This window comes from Hemibagrus wyckioides, linkage group LG29 (assembly GCF_019097595.1).
Source record: "Hemibagrus wyckioides isolate EC202008001 linkage group LG29, SWU_Hwy_1.0, whole genome shotgun sequence".
Taxonomy (NCBI): Eukaryota; Metazoa; Chordata; class Actinopteri; order Siluriformes; family Bagridae; genus Hemibagrus; species Hemibagrus wyckioides.
The window spans coordinates 19,806,085-19,829,818 of NC_080738.1; the positions used below are offsets into that span (position 1 = coordinate 19,806,085).

Genomic DNA, 23,734 nt, shown 5'->3' on the forward strand with positions numbered 1-23,734 from the left:
CCTGCATGATAAATGAGATTTAAAAAAATCACTCACACTGTAGTTGCATAGTTTATAGTGGCTAGAAGGACACAGTGCAGAGCCTGGGACTTAATTGTTCAAGAAGACCATGGCACAGAGAGACAATGCATGTCTATGTACATTTATGGCATTTGGCAGGCAGTCTTATCCAGAGCAACTTACATTTATCTATTTTATACAACTGAGCAGTTAAGGGGTAAAGGGCCTTGCTCTCAAGGGCCTAGCAGTGCAGTGTGCTGGTCCTGGGGTCCTATCTCACAATATTCAAATCAGTAGTTAACAACTGGTCAGTGGATGTTTCGGCCACATGGTGATACCACATTCTTGGCAGCAGAGGGCTTGGCACTCTTATCAGATCACATAAATCTGTGGTGCCATAATGAATTTCTTCACTTTTTAACTTTCCTAATGAGATCTCGAGATTTCTTTTCCAATATTTGGAAATATTTGGCTCAATTTTGTATTATTTTACAGTTACTCACAAAACTAGAATAAAGGAATGTTTACATGAACCGATTGTGTGCTGCAAATGGGTGAGTGTAATTTTTAATTTGATTTAAATTCACAGAACTTTTAAAATTATTTAATTTTGAGCATTATGCATGGAGTGTTTTCAATATATCTTATTTCTTCCTGTCTTTAAGGCCTAAGGCAATTGTACTGTGAAATGTTTTGAAAGATCAAGTGTGTCTGTAAAGATTTCTTAGTTCACCATCTTGGTGTTTCTCAGTCAGGTGTGTGTGTGTGTGTGTGTGTGTGCGCGTGTGTGTGTGTGTGCAGAAGTCCTAGTAGTAGTCATTCTTGGTCCTGCCAGCTCTGTCTTAATAAAGGCTGATGTAAGTGCATTTATTTATTAGGGTTATTTATTACTCTATTTCTGTTTTGAACCATTAAAGGTAACACTTGAGTAAAACTGATTGTTTTTGGATGATAAACGTTTAAGATTTCGTAAAACGTTAAATGTTATTTTTCTTATCATTCAGATTTACTTATATTGTTATAAGAACATTTCTTGGTGTTCTGTAAAGCTTACTTAAAATATGAGTTATATTTGTAGGCCTTGACACTGGACAACACACACTGCCTGGCCAAAAATGTCACATAATTGGTTGGACCTCCTTTTGCTTACATTACGGCACACATTCACTATGGCATCGTTTCAATAAGCTTATACAATATCACACCATTTATTTTTGTCCAAAGTTGCGCTAATTTCTCGCCAAAATCATGTATTAATGATGGGAGAGACTAAATACTGCATAACGTCTTCTACACCACATCCCAAAGCTTCTCAGACTTACAACATAAATAGAATTTACCTGTACAGATAGTGAAGGGAAAATATCTAGGTAACTTTATTCATAACAGTCATACTTCTGTAATTCTGCTGTTCATAAAGTGCAGATGTGTGCAGTTTTAATGAATATATACAATATGTACTGTGCAAAATCTTTTTGGTGTACTGGGTGTTGTGTAGACAAATCGAGAAAAGTCGATTTTTAAGTCGAGTTTTATGTTTTGTCCTGGTTGAAGGCCCAAATGTCCTGTGGGAAGAAGCTTCTCTTTGTGTTTGCCTTCAGGCAGCAAAAGTGCTTCCCTGACTGAAAACAGAGACAGAGATCGGATCAGCAGCCCAAAGCCTTAACCAGTGGGATCCACTACCCAAAATTCCATGGCATTGTCTGTCAGTTTTATTATACATTGCCAAGCTCTGTCAATACTATTTAATACTCTACAGTACTATTCACTATTAACTGGTAGTTACCATAATGTTTTGTTGTATAACAAGGATTATAATGTGTTTGAGTAAAGGGTATTTCCTACAACAGTTTTTGTCTTGTCAGTTTTTTCTTGTCTTGTGCAATTCCCCATCGTAATAAAACCTTTGTTTAAGCAGACCTTAGGTATTTTTCTTCTTTTTAAATAACGTCATCTCTGATGTATTTCTAGACACTGAGGAGGCTCAGCGTTCCCTGTTTATCTGCCACTGGATGCACAATTTCCTTACTAATAGGGAACAGGGTGTGAGAGTGACCACATTTCAGATCCTCCCTTCCTCAGCACTGTGTTCTACTTCCAGTGCTTTATTTACTTTTTACACCAAGTCACATATTGCAAAGTTTTTATGGTGTGACACCAAGATGGCAGTTAATTACAGGTTAAATCACACCCTACTCTACTCCTAATGTAGAGTCTCACAAATTCTTTGCTTCTTTTTTTCAAATTCTTTGGCGCTGACTTGATTCTACTCAGCCATCATGGAATCAGTCATGCCATCCTGTCTATTCCAAGTACAGCTCCTCTAATTCCTGTGAAATTTAATTCCCCTTTCCTAGTTTTATTCCACTAGAATAATCTAGTCCATCTAGCAGACACAGCTTTAAGGACTACATGAGCTACAATGTTTTCACATAGCTTCATTCCTGAGGCCATCATTCTCTTAAACAAGGCTATTGCTGACATTCCACCTTGCTAATCAGTCTGACATTTAATTTGACCAACACGTAACACTAGTAACTATCAGTAACAAAATATTACTAAATAACACAGCTTCTAGCGAGAGAAAGAATATTGATTGTGTGTATTATATTTGAGGAGAATAAAGTAAGTGACTGCGGAACCTGAGATGGAATTCAGATTCTCAGGAAAAAGAGCACAGTGAGAAAGCTTACCAAACAGACACAAAAAGCTACAATGAACCACCAGTCCAATGTTTTGTTTATAACATAAAAACATTTTTTCAGTTGCAAGCAAGATGTCAAGTGCCAGTTTAGGAACAGCCCAAAGCTTCTGTTAAATGCTAAATATTTTTGCATACATCGAATTGAATTTATTTATTTAATTAATGTATATAAATGCAAAATATTATCTCAGTTACAGGATTAAACCGTAGTTTAGCTAGTAGCATTTCCCTTCATTTGAATTGGATGTAAACACACTGAAGAGATATATTGCTCCCTAGTACTCACATGAAGACATCCAAAAGAGTTGAATTTCTCTATACCTAAACTCATGCGTCACAAACACAACAGTCAAAAGACTGTTTTTTTATGTTATTATAAAAGAGTTATTTTGTTTATAGTATTTTTTTTGTGTTTAAGTATCATAGTTGACGCAGGCTGTGGGTTAACTATTTGTAGATAAACGGTTCACGGGTGGAAAACTTTGAGACCTGTTGAAAGCCAGTGATATCGGTTTTCATTAGTGGCCGGACTATACTGCACTGTTTACTGCTAGCGCGGTGTTCATTATTCGTCGTGGGACAGAACGACAAAATCAGATAGACCTTTTTGAGTCACCGGAAGCACTCAGAGGTCCTCTGACATTGCGGGACTGTACGTGATGGCACCGGATAGCGCACCCAGTTCCTCCGGCCTCGTGGGACAGACGGCTGTTCGGGGTGGAGTGTGCCGAGTTCGTGTTTGTCGGGAGAGGGATCGTGACTGCTTAAAGGAACACAGGTACATTCAGTTGTTTTATTTTGCTCACTAAAGAGTGAAGAGGCCAGTTTGGAGTTTAAAAGGCCCCTACGCACACAGGCAACACCTCAGGTCTGTGTCGGGGGAGTGTGTGAGTGTGTGTGTGTGTGTGAGTGTATGTGTGTGTGTGTGTGTGTGTGAGTGTGTGTGTGTGTGTGAGTGTATGTGTGTGTGTGTGTGTGTGTGAGTGTGTGTGAGTGTGTTTGTGTGAGTGGGCCCACGTTGTTTATAGTCTGTTTATTGAAATTGTGTTATCAATTACAGTTCCAAAGACAGTGCAAGATGTTACCTTATTCACTCTTTTTGAGAAATATTCCCTGTGGGACTTTATAATTTTGGTTATATCCGTGCACAGTGTATTTAGTGAGATTTGGCAGTTAATAGTGCGCTGTGAATTTACCCTTTGAGTTAGGGAGTGTGTACAATTGTGCATCGCAACTGAAAAAGCTTAATATTCTTTGGACATCAGTGATTTTTGGTACATTTGGTACATTTCCCTAGGGGGCTACATTGTTTATTTCTTTCAGGGATATTGTATTGTACTGTAGTGTTCATATTGTGCATTGAGTATTAATATCTGCTCATATTCATATTGAGTTTACCTAGTGGTTATTATTAGAATATCCCTGCTGAATATTCATATCTAATTTATATACTGATCTACTTATATATATATATATTTACTATATGTAGTACTATATGTAGGACTGAACTGTTCTACACTCTCACACACACACACTCTCACTCAGGACTGAACTGTATATCAACTCTCTGTCTCTCACACACACACACACACACACACACTCTCTCTTGACTTTGTTTACACACACACACATAATTTATATTGTTCATTACTTACTGCACTACCTCTACCTGTCATCCGCTGCTATAGTTATATTTATGTTTATTCTATTTGCACTCCCTCAACCGCTGCTGTGTATTTTTGCACAATATTTTTTTACATCATTTCACTTTATTTATCTTATTTCACTGACATTCCAGTACATGTTCTTTTATTTCTTTTCGGCACTAAGTGTCCTGTGTTCTTTTGTGTTGTCTTTCTTGTATTTCTTGTCTTTTGTCTTGTCTTTGCTCTGTTTGCACCTAGCTGCACACTGCACTTTACGTGGCTAAGACAATCTTCTGTCCTAGCTCTGTGGTGTTTTGTGTTGAACTCTTTGTTGTTGTATGTTTCTGTAGCACCAGGTCCTGGAGAAACGCTGTTTCATTTCACTATGTACTGCGCCAGATATATGTGGGGGAAATGACAATAAAGCTTCTTGAATCTTGAATCTATATATATACTATATATATATATATCTCAAAAGTGTTTTTTTTTGGAAAAGATATGCATCAGTGACAAATTTACATTGCCACTTGATGAGTCTACGGATTAGTGGACATTCTCAACTCTTGGCCAATGTGCGTTTTGTGGATGGAGACACCATAGGAGAAAACTTCCTATTTTGCAAGGAATTGCCAAAAAAACAACAGGTGAGGAAAATTTTCAGGTCACCTCAGAACATTTTGAACAAGGAACACATCAGTGGGACGACTGCATGAGTGTATGCACTGATGGAGCAGCAGCAATGGTTGGACACACCAAAGGCTTCGTCAACAGGGTGAAGTGAGAAACCCGTGCAGGAGAGGGAGGGGGAGAGAGAGAGCATGTGAAAACCAGGAACTGGAGTAGCTGGATCCGGGTGAGGCAGCAGAGCAGGGATCATGACAGACTGAATTTTTCTGTGCTCTGAATCACACACAAATATTTTCACAGTTCGATGATCTCTCTTTAGTTTCCTGAAATATCAATCCAAGACACTGGACTATTTTCATGCTTTTCATTTTCATAAAGATCTTTCTTCATCCCCATATTGCTTGAAAACTGTGCCCTGCTTAATAATGTGGAATTACCTTTAATTAATATCAACTGGAAAACTAGTTAACAAATCTGTCTGAGCTTTATCCCAGTTATCTAAAATGACTGGAGAAATAAAACAAGCAAAAACTTTCACTGGAAAACCAAAAATGAAATGTTTATTTAACTGTAATCCTACTGATGTCACTTGTATAATAATTTGGAACACAGTGTAGTCCCTCCATTTTCACAGGCTCAAACGCAATTGGACAATCTAACATATTTATAAACATAAGAATTCTTGTTAATTCCTGGATACAAGCTTTTTACAGTCAATGACTGCCTGAAGTTGGTAACCCATGAACATCATCTAATGTGAAGTTGTTTTGAGATGTTTTGCCAGGCCACCTTCATTGGCTGCTTGGTTGTGGCTTCTTTCTGCCTTTTTCATTATTAAGGTAAAAGTGATCTCAGTTGAATTGAGGTCCAGTGACTGACTCAGCCATTTAAGAACATCTCATTTCTTTGTCCTAAGAAGTTCTTGGGTTGTAGTCACGATATGTTTTGGGTCATTATCCATCAGCACTGTGAGGCATCATCCTATCGGTTTTGAGTCTGATCAGAAAGTGTACCTGTTTACACTGCAGAATTCTTCCTGCTACTTCTATTTCCATCATCAGGAAACACCAAAAACCTAGTTGCAATAGCAGACTTCCACTATGTTTGGCATTTGATGTGGTAGGCTTTAGATCATGAGCCCTCCTTTTCCTTCTCTAAACTCTTCTCCTCCCATTAATCTGCTACAAGTTCATCTTGGATTTATATGCCCAAAGAACTTGGCATGGTTTTTATTAGATGATTTTTGGTACATTTAGTACATTAAGTATTTTCTGGCCTTTTTGTTTGTGTTAACAGAGCATGTTTATGTAAACCCATGCCTTTATGAAAGTGTCTCTTGATTGTACACTTTGGTAATGATACTCCAGCCTCATTGAGAGTGTTTTTGACTTGGCTAGATGTTGTGAAGGGGTCTTTCTTCCATGATCTCCCAGGCTTTTTGATGTTGCAGATTGCTGAGTAGAGCAGGTTTCTGCTGTTTCTCTGACAGGTCTGTTTTGTTTTTTCAGCCTAATGCTGGCCTCTTTCACTCATATCATCACCTCTTTTGACCTTTGAAAATGGAGTGACTGTAAAATGAAGTCAAGAAGACTTATTGTCATTTCTAGCACTCGATTTATAGAGTGGGGGCAGTCAATGTTTATTTGGGTTAGCAAAACAAGAGATATGTTGTAAGAGCTGTATATACAGTATCTCACAATAGTGAGTACACCCCTTACATTTTTGTAAACATTTTATTATATCTTTTCATGTGACAACACTGAAGAAATGCCCCTCTGCTACAATGTAGTGAGTGTCCAGCCTGTATAACAGTGTAAATTTGCTGTTCCCTCAAAATAACTCAACACACAGCCATTAATGTCTAAACCGCTGGCAACAAAAGTGACTACACAGTGTCAATATTTTGTGACTACTTCAGTGCAAATTAAAGACTGCCAAACCAGTCTGGACACACCCAAGTTCCCAGCTTTTAGGTTTCTCTCAAAACCTGTAGGTTCACATTGCTGAAAATATACAAATTGATTGGTCGAGCTGTTTAGCATGCACTATCCGCATGATAACTGAGTGGTAGATGCATGAGCAGACATCAGTCGTTTTTTTTTTATTTCTGACTAAAGGTTCAAGATTAATTGCCATGTGCATAGATAGTGCTGTAAACATTTTTGTATAATGACATTCTTGTACTACAGTTACCTACACCTAATTATATTGTAGTAGCTTAAAGTTCTAAATAAAGACATTGTACACAGAAAAAAATGCAAAATTAGAAATGTCCTCTAAACTAGTAAAAATAATAATACACCACATAGACACCTCTTTGAAGCTTATACTGAGAGTTCTCATGAACAGCCACATTAAAAATGAAAAACTTGGAATTAACAGCAAACATTCTTACGGAAGTAAAATAGCGACAAATGTATTTGAAGCAAAAAAGGTGCTAAATAGCAGTAACTGAAAAAAAAATCCATCGTATTAACAGTGCTTGCATTTTAAGGTTCTGCAATTCAACATGGTTGCATAATTAATCTGTGAATTTTTCAAGTGGAGACAAAAAATTGCATTGTTTAAAATTTCAGTATTAAATATTCATATTTTTAAAAATAAATTGATTAACCTTTAATAATTGACAGGACATTTCAGTGTGTGTTATTTCACTTCCACAAATTCAGTGATTTCGGTGTGTCTTAATCGTGACATCAGCCCGAAAAAGGTCTACACAACTGGTTCAGTGCACAGCAAAATGATACAGCATTCCTCCAGGACCACCGTGTTGCATAAAACACAGAAAATAAATGTAAATGTAATTCTGTATTGTACTAAAGTAAAGTATCTTTATCCAGTATCTGTACTTTACTAAAGTATAAAAATTCTTTGAGACTTTTTACTTTCACTCCACTACATTTTGAAGAAACATATCATACTTTCTACTCCACTAAATTATTTGTATTTACATCTATTGTTACTTGTATTTAAAAAAAAGCAGTTGTCCAATTACAGCACAGCAAACCAAGCTAAAAATATTTTTTTGAACTGTCGGAACCCAGAGCCCCTCTCCGGGTGGACACTTCAGGGTGGTTCTAGAGCCTTTTTCAATTACCAATATTATCAAAAAGTCTTATAGTTCAGATCAAAAATGCAGGACAGAAACAAAGAAATAAAGCACTCCTCCAGGCTTGGTTGAGAAAAAGCAACCGGTTTTATTAAAAAATATCACCGGAAATGGCACTCAGATACACAGAGTCATGAACCGATGCAGTCAAACACACCCCCCTTCACAAATCCCCCAGTATATATACCTTCCTGCCCAGCTGCCTAAACTTGCTGGGCTCTACTTCTCTATGGATTGTTTTGACGTTCACTAATTTTTCCCCCTGAAAAACAGCCCCACCTTTCTGTGGCCTTCATACAGCCTATGGGTCACAAGTTTTAATTTTAACACGTGTTAGTTGTGGATCTGTCTAAACTTCAGAACTTATTTAAACCAAAACCAGATTTATTTCATTACCCCTTTAATTTATCACTCATACTTTAACCTACATAACCCACATGTTCCATATGTTTGTGTACTTGTTTGTTGTTCCGGTGTGGTTCATGGTGACTGCCGGGCAATTACTTAAAATCCTGAGGATTTTTATTTAAGGATTATTATTATTTAAGGGAAGGGTGCTGCACTTATTTTACTTCAGTTTTCACTCGTTGCCTATGTGGTAATAAAGGTAAAAGGGGTAAACTGGCTCTGTGATGTTAGTCTAGTTTTTTTTAATTTAGGTTAACTAACCTAGTTTACCTTTAACCTATTTATTTAGTCATTTACTTATTTTATTATTCATGTATTTAGGCTAGGTTTATTCCAGTTTATTTTAATCTAGTTTAACTTAATTCTCTAAGTCTTCCATTGCTTCATGTTTTTAAGTCTGTATATTTCCATTACACCTATTCAGTGTTTTCTCCCTATGTTTACATTAACATCAGCCACTACAATAATATTTTGCTGGCGCTTCAGTAACATCTTCTCCAAACCCTCTCCCGTCTCGGACCTATTGTTTTGTTCTTACTTATGCCACAAGGAGTTTTACCAACTTTCCACTTACTACTTTTTATTTGCACAAGATGATAAGACGCAATATAACACCTGTACATTATATAAAGGTAGTTTTAACATTAATTTTTCTTAAAATAAACACTCAAGTCAGAATTGGGTCAAATAAGACTGTTATGGTGTTCTCGCCCCTAAACCCAAGGATTCTGAACTTCATCAACATGTTTTTTTGGTCTCAGTGGAGCCAACACCGTGATATGGTACGATGTGCTAGCCTATGCCCTTGTGATGTTTACGCCAAAGCCAGAAAGTTCCAGAATAATAACCCACTAACGATGATTCAGCCAGTTTTGCTCATTTCTATTTTTGTGATTTTATAATTTTTTCCCTCTATAACGAACCATCTGGTTCCCTACTCAAATTCTATGACTACGATTGTGCTAATTTTATCTATTTATCATAATTTTAACTGTTGACTAATGATTATGAAAGGTGCTTAATACTGAAAGGATTATTAGATGACCAAATAATCAAATAATCATTATTATCAAATAATTGAGTAATAGAGACGATAATTAGATAAGCAACATATCAGTGTACAACAATGAGAATAAGTACTGATTAAATTAACTTAGTTATCAAAATGAAAATCATCATATGATTAAACATAACTGTCCAATTTATCATTAATCATTATCTATGATTAAACGATTTATCTAGTAACGTCTCTTTGTTTATACCTTAATGATTAAACCTGAATTTGTCTTAAAGACTAAAGGAGTCTCAGTAACATATGTTGCCTCAGTAACATACGATTTCGTCATATCTGTGTCATATTTGTGAAAACATAGAGGTTCAAAATAATCATTTTGAACTTTTTTCTTCTGAATCTGTAGGGCAGCAAGTTTCTGTTAAACTCACTTGTCATTTGCTTAAAACTGATTCTCAACAAATGTGTCATTTCAACATCTACACAGTAATCTTAAGAATAATCTAAATCTTAGCAGGAAAACCTACTTGTCCTCAAGTCCTGCTATTTTACAGCTCCATGTTCCCCTTGTGCTCCTTGATTTAAAATAATGTTAACTGATATTATGATCATTTCTCAGACCTTATTAACAGGCATGTGTGAGTAGAGAGACAGATTCTTCTCACATAAAATGAATAGTTAATTACAAAAAAACAACAACATAAGAGCTAGGATAAATGTAGCCCTTTTTTACTTAAGTACATTTGGATACAAGTACTTTTGTACTTCTACATTTACCGGAATAACATTTTAACTAGGGTATCTCTACTTTCACTTAAGTACAGGAGATGTGGTCTTTGCCCACCACTGATGATCTCTAAACTCTGCATTCCATGGCTCCATGAAAATAAGATAACATAAGATAAGATAAACCTTTATTTGTCCCACAGTGGGGAAATTTCCATGTTACAGCAGCAAGAAAAGAAGAAAAATGTGCAAATATGAAGCAGAAAAATTAAAAAATCTATATAAATACAAAAGAAAAAGAAAAAATAACAACAATAATCATAATTTCACAAAAGAAACAAACAACTGCACAAGGTTATTGTACATCTTAAATTGTTGTTATTGCACTGATGTTATTGCACAGAATTTTAATTATATTGTAATTCCACAGTTTAAGAATAGCACATACAACAGTGTGTATTATGATGACAGGTTATTCACAGTTATAACACAGTATAAAAATCAGTATTAAAATATCAGTATGAACAATGTGTATTAGGGTGACTGGTTCACTCTGAGCAGCTCTTATTGTAAAGTCTAATAGCAGTAGGGAGAAAAGACCTTCTGTACCTTCTGTATCGCTCCTTCAGACATTTAGGATGGAACAGTCTGTCACTGAAAAAGCTGCTTAGAGATGTAACTGTGTCATACAGGGAGTGAGAGTCATTCTCCAGCAAGGATGATAGCTACGATCCTCCTGAGCTGGCCTTCCTGATTAGATTGTCCAGTCTCTTCCTTTCTGCCATAGAGATGCTGCTGCACCAGCAGACCACTCCATAGAAGATGGATGAGGCCACCACAGAGTCAAAAAAGGTCATCAGTAGGTGCTCCCTGCACTCCAAAAGACCTTAATCTCCTCAGCAGAAAGAGTCTGCTCTGTCCTTTCTTAAAGATAGCGTCCGTGTTATCTGTTCAGTCCAGATTGTTGTTCAGATGAACACCCAGGTATTTATAGGAATTCATTCTCTCAATGTCCTTTCCCTGAATGTTCACTGGTGGTAGTGAAGGGTGTTTGTGCCTGCAGAAATCCACCACCAACTCTTTGGTTTTTCCCGCATTTATCTGGAGGCAGTTCCGTTGGCAGCAGTTCACAAAGTCCTGGATCAGTTCTCTGTGCTCCCTGTCATCATCATCTGAGATCAGGCCGATGATGGCAGAGTCGTCAGAGAACTTCTGTACATGACAGGATGCTGAGCTGAACATGAAGTCTGCAGTGTAGACTGGTAGGGGGGATAGGTCTGATGTGTTGTGGAGAGATGTATTGTGGGTAGGCTGTGAGCTGAGTGCAGCATGAAGAGGAGAGGTGGGGCCGGAGTAACTTGCTGTGAGAGCAGAGAAGGGGGTTTCAGCATCAGCGTGGACTTTTTGGGGACCGTGGAGGGTAGCTGATCAAATCTATTTAAGAATAGATTCAGGTCGTTCACCCACTTCTGATCACCCACAGCCTGAGAGCTGGGCTCCTTATGACCAGTAATGGTTTTGAGCCCCTTCCACTGTTGTTTTGGTTCCAGAAGAATAAGGCTGTTATTATCATGCAATAACAGCCTGAGTTGGTTGGCGAAGCAACTCCCTCTCCAACCCGTCTTCCCCATTATATATGCTTTGACTACCATTAGTTTTCACTCTACATTCCTACCTGTCCTCCCAATGTCTGTTTCTTATTTGGGCCCCCCTTGAGTATGCAATGGTGGGGCCACTCTGTCTAAGTCCGGCTTACTTTACCCTATAGGGTCACATTCCAATGCACACAAGTTAAACACTCACTAGGCTACACATTAAACTAAACAGGTCATACATGTATATCATATATGGCACATTCCTTTGCATACACACATCAGACATGATAAAATTATTCTTCATTTCCCAGTGGGACTTATAAGTCCCATACCAATTGTTGTTACCTAGAGTGCAGATCCATACCTTACTCTTTTTACACTATCTAGTGATTAAATTAAATCACTGCTTTTATCAATAACCTAATTATGTATCCGCACTCTAGCGAAGAATCAGCCAAACCTCTCCTTCCACACTTGACTAGGAAGGAGTAAAAGACTCAATTTCCATGATTTTTTTAAACATGCTCTACTTTTCACAACATAGTGACATACAATGAGCGTGTAATCAGTACAGCACTTTCCTATGATTGCCATAGTTATGTAAATCACTTCAAACGTAAAATGGAACATGCATAACACAACACAGGATAAATGTCAGCATCATTCAGAATGTCCTTGCTATAGTATAAATGTCTTTGACTCAGATACTTTGTGCATCATAGAGGGCCGCCTTTTGGGGAGAGGTCTGGCTAGTCCTTCCCCCAAGGCATGGCTCATCTCTAATCATCTTTTTCATGTTTTTTTTCCTCCTTCTCTTTCTGAACTTACTTTGTTGACTCTCGTACAGTGGTTCAAATGATACCATGTGGTTCTGACTTCCACCTTAACTGCTGTTGGAGTGGCTGCTATGACTTTGTAGGGCCCCTCCCTTCTGGGTTTGTTCCACTTACTCCGGAACACTCTCAGATATCTGGTCTCCTGGAACAATTGGGCATGTAGTGACTGCCTCTTCACTGGGCTCCTTGCTTGTCTCCTGTACATAGATTGCCTTATGTATTGCAGTTAGTTTCTTCATATAAGACCTGAGTTCCATTTGCAGTTGCTCTAACGGCGGCCCTTTATAAGGGCTTCTGCAATATGGCACAGGCATGGGTCGACCTATAAGCATTTCATGCAGGGTTAGTTGTGTGCTTCTGTTAGTTTGCATGCGATAGCTCATTAGTGCAAGAGGTAAAGCATCAACCCAGTTAAGTTTAGTACTTTCACAGATTTGGCCTTGAGGGTACCATTTATTCTTTCTACCATTCTTTGAGATTGTGGATGGTAAACACATCCTAATCTTTGTTTTATACTCAGTTGCTGCAGTACTTGCTTTACAGTTTTCTGAATGAACGCTGATCTGTTATCTGAACTAATCTCCGATGGAATGCCAAATCTAGGTATTACTTCCCTTGTGAGAAATTTGATAACTCTCCCTGCCCCCTCATCTGCCGATGGTACTGCTTCTACCCATCTACTGAATCTGTCAATGATTACAAGCATATACATTTTGCCTTGAACTCGCTTTATCATAACCACATAATCCATCACTAAGTGCTTAAATGGCCCTTCTGGGATCGATATATGGCCTATAGGTGTCACTGTTCTTTTCCTAACATTATTTTTGGCACATACTTCACACCAGGATAAAAATTCATCCAGCATTGCATGTAAATATGGAGCCCAATACGCTTGTTGTTCCTTATCACCTCTCCTCTTGCGCAATGGTCAAACCCATGAGCATCTGGAATCAGAATATTTAAGAGTGTGGTTGGTGAAATGATTTGACATTCATGTGACCGCCAAATTTCCTGTGCATCTTTCTGACCTCCCCTCTGATGTCACATAGAGTGTTCATATGGGCCTGCTTGCTGTTGAATCCGAATAATATCCTCCAACTGAGGCCGTGGCTCTATAAGAACTACTGGAGCTAATACTGCTACTTGACATCCCGAGGCCTGTTTTGATTCTGCTATGTTGTTACCTTTAGTGACATAGTCATTTCCTTCTTTATGGGCTTGACATTTAACAACTGACAATTGTTTTGGTAACATCATAGCAGACATTAATTGCCCTATCTGTTTGGCATGTTGAATGGGGGTTTCATCACTCTTTTTAAAACCTCTCTGTTTCCATACTGCTCCAAACAGATGACATACACCATGAGCATAGGCTGACTCCGTAAAATATTTGCTATCTGGCCCTTTGCTAATTGGCATGCAGCTGTGAGAGCTTTTAGTTCTGCTAACTGAGCGGAGCATGGCTGTAAACAGTGTTGAGATAGAACGGGTTTGAATTCCTCTCCATCCTTCATTACCACTGAATACTCTGTGTGAGTTCCTAAATGATCTCTAAAACTAGACCCATCGACAAAGTAAGTGACTTCTGCTTCAGATATTGGTATAAATTCAAGATTGGGCCATAACCTAGTGAATGCCAATGAATTAGCTACACATGAGGCTCGCTTTCATAAGAATTCAGCCGAGTTAACTGTTACATCTAGTAACATCTGGACATGTGAGCAGTGAGGAATAAGCTAGAATATGAGCCAGAGTTAGAACAAATTTCCCTTGTTCTAACAACTCTACAACTTTGTGATTTGTATAAATGATTACTGGGTAACACATAGTTAATGCAGAAACTTTCTCATATGCGTAATATACTGCTGCAAGTCCTTGCTGATAGCATGTACATTACAGCATATACATTACAGCACAGTGAAATTCTTTCTTTGCATATACCAGCCTTGGAGGGTGGGGTCAGAGCGAAGGGTCAGCCATGATACAGCGCCCCTGGAGCAGAGGTTAAGGGCCTTGCACATATAGGTGGAACGGTTTAGTATAATCAGGTGTACCTAAGGTAGGCGCTGTTTGCAGTTCTTTCTTTATAGATTCAAATGCTACCAATGCATCTGTATTCCATCTTGAGAAGCACTTAGATTTTGTAGTCCTACTTCTTTCATTATTTCCCTCAAGGGAGCTGTTTTTACTGCATATTCCTCATGACACCCCTGAGCTAATTTACTAAGCACCTTAATGGAATCTCTATGGCATTGTTCTAGGGATGTTGAGCAGATCATTATATCATCCATATATTACAATGAACAATGAACTGTCTATCATCAGGTCATCTAAATCAGCCTTAAGAACCTGATTGAATATACAGTATGTGGTGAATGCTTAAACCATTGCTGCATTCTGGTGTACGTATGTTGCTTACTGTACCAACATATGTAAATGCACACAGATATCTACTTTCTTCTGCCACTGGAACACTGAAAAAGGCCGAACAAAGATCAATCACAGTGAAGTATTCGGCTCCGGGAGGGACATTGGTTAGTAGTGTGTGTGGATTTGGAACATCAGCTGGATGTTCCTTTGCTATATCATTGATTGTTGTCATGAACAAGGTGCCATTTAGATTTATCTGCTTTGATCACAGGAAAAATTGGAGTATTACAAAAACTGGTTGTTTCTATTAACACACCTGCTTTTACGAGGCCTTCAATAGTATTTTTTATGTCTGCTTCTGCCTTAGGTTGCAGAGGATATTGTGTCTTTCTGGGTAGTTGTGCATTTAATCTGAGCTGTATTTGGATTGGGCTGGCTGACTTTATGAGTCCAACATCTGTGTCATACTGAAACCCTAACTCAGATGGGACCTGACTTTCCATTTCCCTATGTGGCTCAGCTTCAACTGTCTCTAGTACTTCATATGTTGATATCATTTGTGTTTGTGGCTTTGACTAAAAACAACTTCCTGAGGAGTACCAATCAATTCATTACCACACAAGATTTTGATATAGCTTTTATCAGCAGAGTGAAAAATCTATGGGTTTATTGTTGACTCCCATTGGCTTTGTTTAGCTAAGTCTTTTGATCTCCAATTTTTCCCTACTTATAATGTTACATGCGGAACAGAATCTGCTACATTGAACCACCTTTTTACGAATTCACACTCAGCTATATTTATAGCTACCCCTTGTTTACCTATGATGATGTATTGTGTGATCAATTCAATTTCCTGCTTTTTTATTTCTTCTTGCCATGTCTTTTCTAGGCTAGAATCTTTGTCTGGGTCATATATCATTGTACAGTGAAACTCTAAATTTGGTAATTGCAGTGGCAGGCCATGCATTTCACACCTAGGCCTTCACTGGTGCCCTTCCTGAATTAATCCACCTCTATACCATCATTATGATGCCACCTTTGGCGTCTCTAGGCCATTTTCTACTAAATTTGTGATCGCCTCAGTCCCCTTTAAATTTCATATGAAAACGGCAGCAGACTTCGGCTCCTCCCCATCTTTCAGTGGGTTCTTCAATCCATAGACCACGGCATCGCAGAGCAAGGATCAAAGCACAAGTGTGTGTGAGTGTGTGAGTGAGTGTGTGTGTGTGTGTGTGAGTGAGTGAGTGTGTGTGTGTGTGTGTGTGTGTGAGTGTGTGTGTGAGATCAGGAAGACTCGTATTTGTCTTGTTCAGTACTCAAATGTTAGACACATCTATGCAGTACAGTGGAATGCTGCAGTAAGTTTACCATCCTACCCTGTCACACCTTTATTTTATTTTATTTATTTATTTATTTATTACTATTTTACCCTCATTGGGGGCTGAGCCTCCCCTTAAATGAAAATTCTAGAATTGCCCCTGGATGCCGCAGCAATAGATACAAATCATCCGTTAAATAACAAAGTAAAAAAGAAATTAGTCTACAGTATTTCCCACCTCACAAGGAATAGTCCATTTTATTACGGTTACTTTTCTCAAAAAAGACATTCTTGATGCCGTATGCAGCAAACTGCAATCTCCGGAGGACGCAGCATCCGAAATGAGACGCAGCGAATATAGAAACAATGTATATGGGCTGCCTCTGACTACTCCAATTATCCAATCAAAGGACAGGAAATTGCTGCCGTAATCGTATGCCTGCTAGATGGCCCCAGTGACTCCAACCCCAAATCTGATTGGTTAATGGAACAGTTTCATTGCCACTTATTTTAAGCTCCAGGCGCCTGCACTATTGATTCTGAAGGCCTTAAGGCAGATTTCTTTCACCCTGGTGACACATGATGTCATCTACTGGCTGAAATATGATTGGATAAATACTCTTATCATAAATATACACTACTGGAAGCAGCACAACCAAGAAAAGCTATAAAATGTAGAGAATAGACTACTGGGAATAATTTAATACACATGGAAAAATATTCATTCATTCATTCTCTATACCCACTTATTCCTAGGACTCCTAGGGTCACGGGGGTCTGCTGGAGCCTATCCCACCGCACATAGGGCAAAAGGCAGGGGTACACCCTGGACAGGTCGCCAGTCCATCGCAGGGCCACACACAGACAAACAACCCCACACACACACACACACACTCACTCACATGGACAATTTAGAATCAACCTAATGTATTTACCAATCAACCTAATGTACATCTCTTTGGACTGTGGGAGGAAACCGGAGTACCTGGAGTAAACCCACACAGGCACGGGGTGAACATGCAAACTCCACACAGAAAGGCCCCAGTTCGACCCAGGGATTCGAACCCAGGACCTTCTTGCTGTGAGGTAACAGTGCTAACCACTAAGCCACCGTGCTGCCCATGGAAAAATATATTAAATATATTAAAATGCAAGTCAGTGATTCAGATCACTGCTGTTTAGGCCAGCAGAGAAGGCCTTGCTGACCCTGACGGTCCGCCACTGGGTAATTTTGCCTCAGGAATCTATGCTTCAGTGAACTTCCCCCATTTATTGATTACATGACTTACACCACTTTCTATCTGTCCTATCTAGTACACATTTGCTTTTGGCTCAGTAATCATCATTTGGTTTCCTATACCTTTCATATCTACATACACACCTTCTGGAGAGCACCATATTTATAGCGCTAATTTACATAATGCATCTCTTCTTAACAAATTAACAGGAGTCTGATTTGAGACTAGATTAGGTATAGTCACGCTTTTATTGTTAGACTGTAGATGAACTGGAGCAGTAATAGGAATTAGCTGCTTCTGTCCCAAGAATCCTACAGTCTTTGCAAATTTCTCAGACATGGGGAGATGTTAGGCAAAATTTGAACTTATGCATGTATAAACTGCTCCTGTGTCTACTAACATGGGTGTGTTTTTTCCTACTACCTTAATGTGTAGCATGGGTTCTTGTTCAGCATTAGTTGTTAGAATTGGTAACTGGTTTTCTCCTATGGGATTCTCTGGGCATCCCTAATAACCATGTTTTGGATCTCCCCAAGGGTTTACTGGGCCTTGAGCAGGACCCTGAAAAGGCTGCTGCCACCCTCCCCCAATCACACCCCCAGGGGGCTGTGGCCATGGATGTGTATGTCCAGTCTGTCCACATCCCTAGCACACTCCTGGTGGAAAGTTAAACATCCTGGTGGATGTTTCTCCAATCTCCACTCTTTCTGCTCTGGTTGGCGGGTATAAACCTGGATGATGGGTGCAGGCACCTGATGTGTAGTTGGAATAAGTGCTGCAAGTGATGTTATTGTTGTAGGTGGAGCCAGCTGGAGGGCAGAGGGTGTACTGACAGGGGTTCTTACTGACATCTGCTCTGCTTCCTCTTTCCATATTGTCGCTTGGACCTTTTTCTTATGTTCATTTGTCAGTTCTTCAAGTCGCAACTGAGTCAGTTTCCTTTGTATCTCTTTTTTGGGTTCTAAGTTTCTGCTCATTCTTCCTGTATTAGTCAACAGCATGTGAAACATGGTCACAGAACATCTTCCAGCTTGCACTTTACAGGCTGTGGCATGGCTTTTTCACTGCCTGTCTAAACAGTGTAGCCAGTAATGGATCACCCTCTGGATCCTCCCTGGTCTCTTGATAATATTTCTTCAGTTGTCTCATCCTCTAACACTTTATCCAGCTCCTTCGTGGATGCTAGGAAGGTGAGTGATAAGCCCCTCAAGGTCCTGAGTAGCCCACGACACTGTACGTTTTTAATTAAAATTGAGACTTTAGTCTGTATCTCTTCCCCATTTCCAACTTCCTGCTGTAAATGATAACTCCTCTTCACCTTCATACTCTTCATACTGTATAATCATCTACTCCTAGTTTTAAACTCTTTATCTGTATCACTTCTTAGTTATTCTGGTGTTTTACTGGTCTTGTCTATCCACTCTTCACTTATCAGTACAGAATTGATATACAGGGGTGACATACGGGGGTGGTGTAGCCAACCCCTCCCTGCTGTTATTCTGTCTGACTTTTTTAGCTTTTTCCTCTCCTGCTTTTTCTTTTTCACCAACTCTTCCCCTTTTTTCTTAAATAGAGCCAACACCCCTCTCTCTTGGTGTCTGTTTATTTTTCTCTGCGTACTCTTTTTGTTTCTCGCTGTAGTCTTGTAAATTTTTTTATCAGAGTCTCCATTGCCTCACACAGTGCCACATCAAATGTCCCTTCCTTTGGCCATTTTGTCATCATACCTTTAGTTCTTTTTTACCATTTGTTTGAGAACTTAGTTATAACGTCTTTACACAACAGGTGTTTCAACATTATGTTTCCACAGGAGAGCATGCCTTTACGTCATGTAGTCTCTGACACCACAACTATTACCTTATTGCTTAGAATTTATACTTATTTAGCTATTTTATTATTAAACTTATTTAAAGTGACATGCAGTTTTATACAATCATATAACACTCCACCTTCATCCACAAAGCCAAACAATGATCGCCACTTTTTCTTAATATGTCATACCTTATTATTGTCCTATTCTCACTTGCCAACAACTCAAATTATTTATACAACAGAAAAAACTTTCTCAACCCTACAACAACCCAATTTCTACTACAATATCAAAAAAGGATTTTAAACAATTTTATCTCTTATAGTACGATTCTCTACTTTGTCCCTTTATTTACAGGGCTCATACACACTCACTCGTCTCCAGTGTGACAGTACCCTCGGGGAACAGACCCCTGTCCACTGGATGCAAAGCTTATATTCTCCAGACAAACACACACACAGACATAGAGCTCTCATGCACTCAAACTATCAAACTCTTACACTAACACACTCTCTTCCTATTCTCCACTTTCTGGAGTGACTCATAATTATTTTATTGATACACTTTCTCAGCACAGCAAAATAATACTTATGTAATATTAGTTACTCATAAAAACTCATAATTACTCATTAAAAAACTTTCTTTGTACCACCAGTAGCAATACACTGCATTGACATGCAAGAGGTATTTTCTCATAAAACAATATCTATAATAACCTTTGCAGTCCCTACACACAAGCAGTACTTTAATTATGTGCACTTACCAATATTTGCCCGCTTTTAGTTTTTGTTGCTATCCATCAAGGCCCTCTTAACAGTACAGTAGATGCTCATATGCATGTCATACTTGTCTTATTTTCTCATAAAATAATATCTATAATAACTGCTGCGGTTCCTTACATACAAGCGGTAGTTTGATCATGCGCACTTACCCATATCATCTGCTTTCTGCTTTCACCTGTCAGCTTGTGACAGCAAAGAACTAGTGTCTATAATGACCTTAGAAACTACACTGACAGTGTAGTTCCTCATGGGTCATTGATTTCTGTTGTAGAAAGGACATTAATCAGTTACAGTTACATTATTTACTGTTTAGTGTCACCCAAATGAGGATGGGTTCCCTTCTGAGCCTGGTTCCTCTCAAGGTTTCTTCCTTCCATCCCAGGGAGTTTTTCCTTGCCACCGTTGCCACAGGCTTGCTCATTAGGGATAAAATATAATAGTCTAACTATATCATTTAATAATTTATTTTTATTTCTAGTTAATTAGTTATTTTTTATTATTATTTTTCATTTTCCCCTCCCCTTTCTTTGTTTTCTTCTTTTGTAAAGCTGCTTTGAGACAATGTTCATTGTAAAAGGCGCTATACAAAATAAACTGAATTGAATTGAATTTTAGTTTTTGTTGCTATCCATCAAGGCCCTCTTAACGGTATGGTAGATGCTCATATGCGCTCACTCATACTTGTTTGTCTGTATTTCCTTTTGCTGCTATCCATCAAGGCCCTCTTAGCAGCAATACAGACCAATGCAATGCTCATCTACCAGTTACTTTTTATGTACTGCTATCCATCAAGGCCCACTTAACAGTACATGCACTGTAAAAATGTACGTGAAAATTACAGTAAAAAACTGTGAAATAGCAACAGTAAAAGTAAAGTCAAAAATAGTATATCACCGTAGTACATACATCAAATTACCATAAATAATGAAACAGTAGGTACTTTCATTTTTACTGTCCTAATATGTAAAAAATACACATTGTTACTGTGAAAATAGAAACTTTTGGTAAAATTAACAGTAAAATGCTGTAACTTCATAAACAAGTAATTACCTTAAAATCAAAGGTATTACTCTGTCTAAATTACAGATTTTGCTGATATGTTTATTTAAATTTACAATATAAAACCTTTCACCATTCAGCAAAAACATACCTTCATTTCTACAGAAACAAGATGTTAAAAATATGGAATGTGTTTGTTAAATTAGGTTGATTTCAAATTAAAATATGTTTAAATATGGGTTGAATCTGATAATTAATGTGCGATATCCAATAAAAATGATTATAGGCTGTAATTGTTTGTGTGTTTGTGGTTGTTTTGTGGTTTTGTGTTTATTTGGCTCTGATAATGCCCAGGTTTATTTTGGTTGCTGCAGCTTGTACTTCATTGAAGGCTTCACAGAAATGAACCACACTGTTGATTAAGTGTTTTGGAGATGGTTACAAACATATCTTGTAGATATCTATCGTTTAATGCCCATTAAAGCCTGAGTTCATTTAAGGAAGTGTGAGGTGAAATGCTCTATTATCTTTTAAAGTGCTAGTTGATGTTGTTTCCCACCGGTGAATGGAGAAGAATCACAATCAGTGGCGGCTGTTAACTGACGATCTGCTGAGTGCTAATGAGACTCGTTGAGAATGCTCCAATCACATGAGGCCAAATATATAAAAACAACACTGATTCGCTAACGACACTGGGAGGGTTCAAGGACAATTTAAAATAAGCCAATCGGAGCTCAGCCTCAAGTCACGTGCTTTTCAAAATTTTACGGACCAACACACTCATGAACGGAACATAGTTTTGATTTTTTTTATTTTAAAAAAATTATTAAAATGAAAAGAATTTCACTTCTGCAACATTTCATGTATGTATTTAAACTCCTGAGCGGTTATGGACTTGGAGGAAACCACTGGCTGCCCGCTGTGATGACCAGGAACATGGGGAGATTCTAAACTCTTTATCCAAGAAGCAAATCAGTTTTTTTGTATTTTAAAGATTGTAATTTTTGTTTTTTTGGCCAGTGGCAGTAAAAACACAGTGGAGAGAGATGGGATGATTTGCAGCAAAGGGCCTGAGCTGGAACTGGAGCTCGACTGCCTGAAGAACAGTACAGTATGTGGGACACGTTCTACCAGGTGAGGCACTCGATTAGCCATTGATTTATTTAATATAATCATTTGATTGTAGTTTACAACCTACATCGAGATGCTTGAGATGATTTTACTTTCAGTTAAGGCAGTATATTTCTTACTGTCTTTGTTGCTGTCATCTGCCAGCAGTTGTTCTTGAAATGGACCTCATCAATCTTTCCTGTTCTACAAATCATCCCTTTTGATCAGACGCTGGTCTTGTCCAGGATAAATATTGGTCAGTGGTTGTACATTTGACCTGGTTACTGGTCAGTGTTGTAGTAAATTTGATTATTGATTGCTTCAGTGGAGGCAACTGTGTCTGATCTTCATGTCAACAGACATAAAATAAATGCTTATGATGACTTGTATGAAATGAGAACTTTCTCCTTGAGACCATCAGTTATAAAAATGACCTGCAAAACTAAATTAATAAATAAATATTGCCTTCATTAATGTATAATTCATTGGAGCAAAGTTGAACATATTTGTGAACCACTTATTGAACAACTAGAATGCTGTTTATCTCTGTGTAGGCATCATGCACAAACACTGCATCAGTCTAACCTGTGCTTTGTGGATGTTTTCTGGCTGCAGAGAGGATCAGATCAGCCCACAGTGGACAACCTGCAAGTCCTCAAGCTGAACTAGTGACCGTACATGCTGTAGCTTCCAGTTTCTTGAACATCATGTCCAAGTCTATCCCATATCTTCACACAAGTCTGGACTCAGTGACTTATTCCTCTTGTTCAACCAGGGCAAGTAAGCCCTGAGAGATAATGTTTGTTTTTCACCATGGATTATCCATCATATGGACGTGCTGTTTTTTTCAAGATTTCATTACTAATTTGTGAGTATTGGACAAGGTATTTGATCAATTCAAACTGTTTTTAACACTGAGTATGTACGTTTTCTTGCTTTAGTCTGACGATGATTTTTGTGCCTTGGTTTACAGTGGACCTTATTCACTTAGTAATTTATCATAAAAAGTTGACAGTAAAATCTAGGCAAACCAACTAATGCATTATGTGTTGTACTGTGTTTTTTACGGTAAAATTCTGGCAACCACAGCTGCCAGTAATTTACCGTAAATTTGAACTTTACAATAAAATACCGTAATATGATTTACGGTTGTGTTGTGGTTTTTATCTGAGACTGTAATTAGGTTTACAGTATATTTATCTTACAGTAGTTTACCATAAACAGGTTTACATTGTTGTTTTATTAACAGTAATTTGTTGTAAACAGTTCTCAACTGTGAAATTTACGGTTGCTAATAAAGCATATCGTAAAGTGGTGAACAGTGTCACTGTACAATTTGCGGTAAAATTCTGGCAACCACAGCTGCCAATATTTTACCGTAAAATACACGTTTTTACGTGATTTTTTTTTTTTTTACAGTGAGGTCTAGTGCATGCATTTA

At 38.1% G+C, this 23,734-nt stretch overlaps 1 long non-coding RNA gene across 2 annotated transcripts; it reads left to right on the forward strand.

Annotated features, from left to right (window-relative positions):
* Positions 1-6: 6 nt before the first annotated feature.
* Positions 7-23,367, forward strand: LOC131349077 (uncharacterized). 2 transcript variants are annotated; one of them, XR_009204038.1, is made up of 4 exons: positions 7-554; positions 22,204-22,317; positions 22,459-22,549; positions 22,909-23,367. It is a non-coding gene; the product is annotated as an uncharacterized LOC131349077 (long non-coding RNA). The 2 variants fall into 2 exon arrangements; XR_009204037.1 differs by lacking the exons at positions 22,204-22,317; positions 22,459-22,549; positions 22,909-23,367 and adding exons at positions 802-857; positions 1,555-2,326.
* Positions 23,368-23,734: the final 367 nt, after the last annotated feature.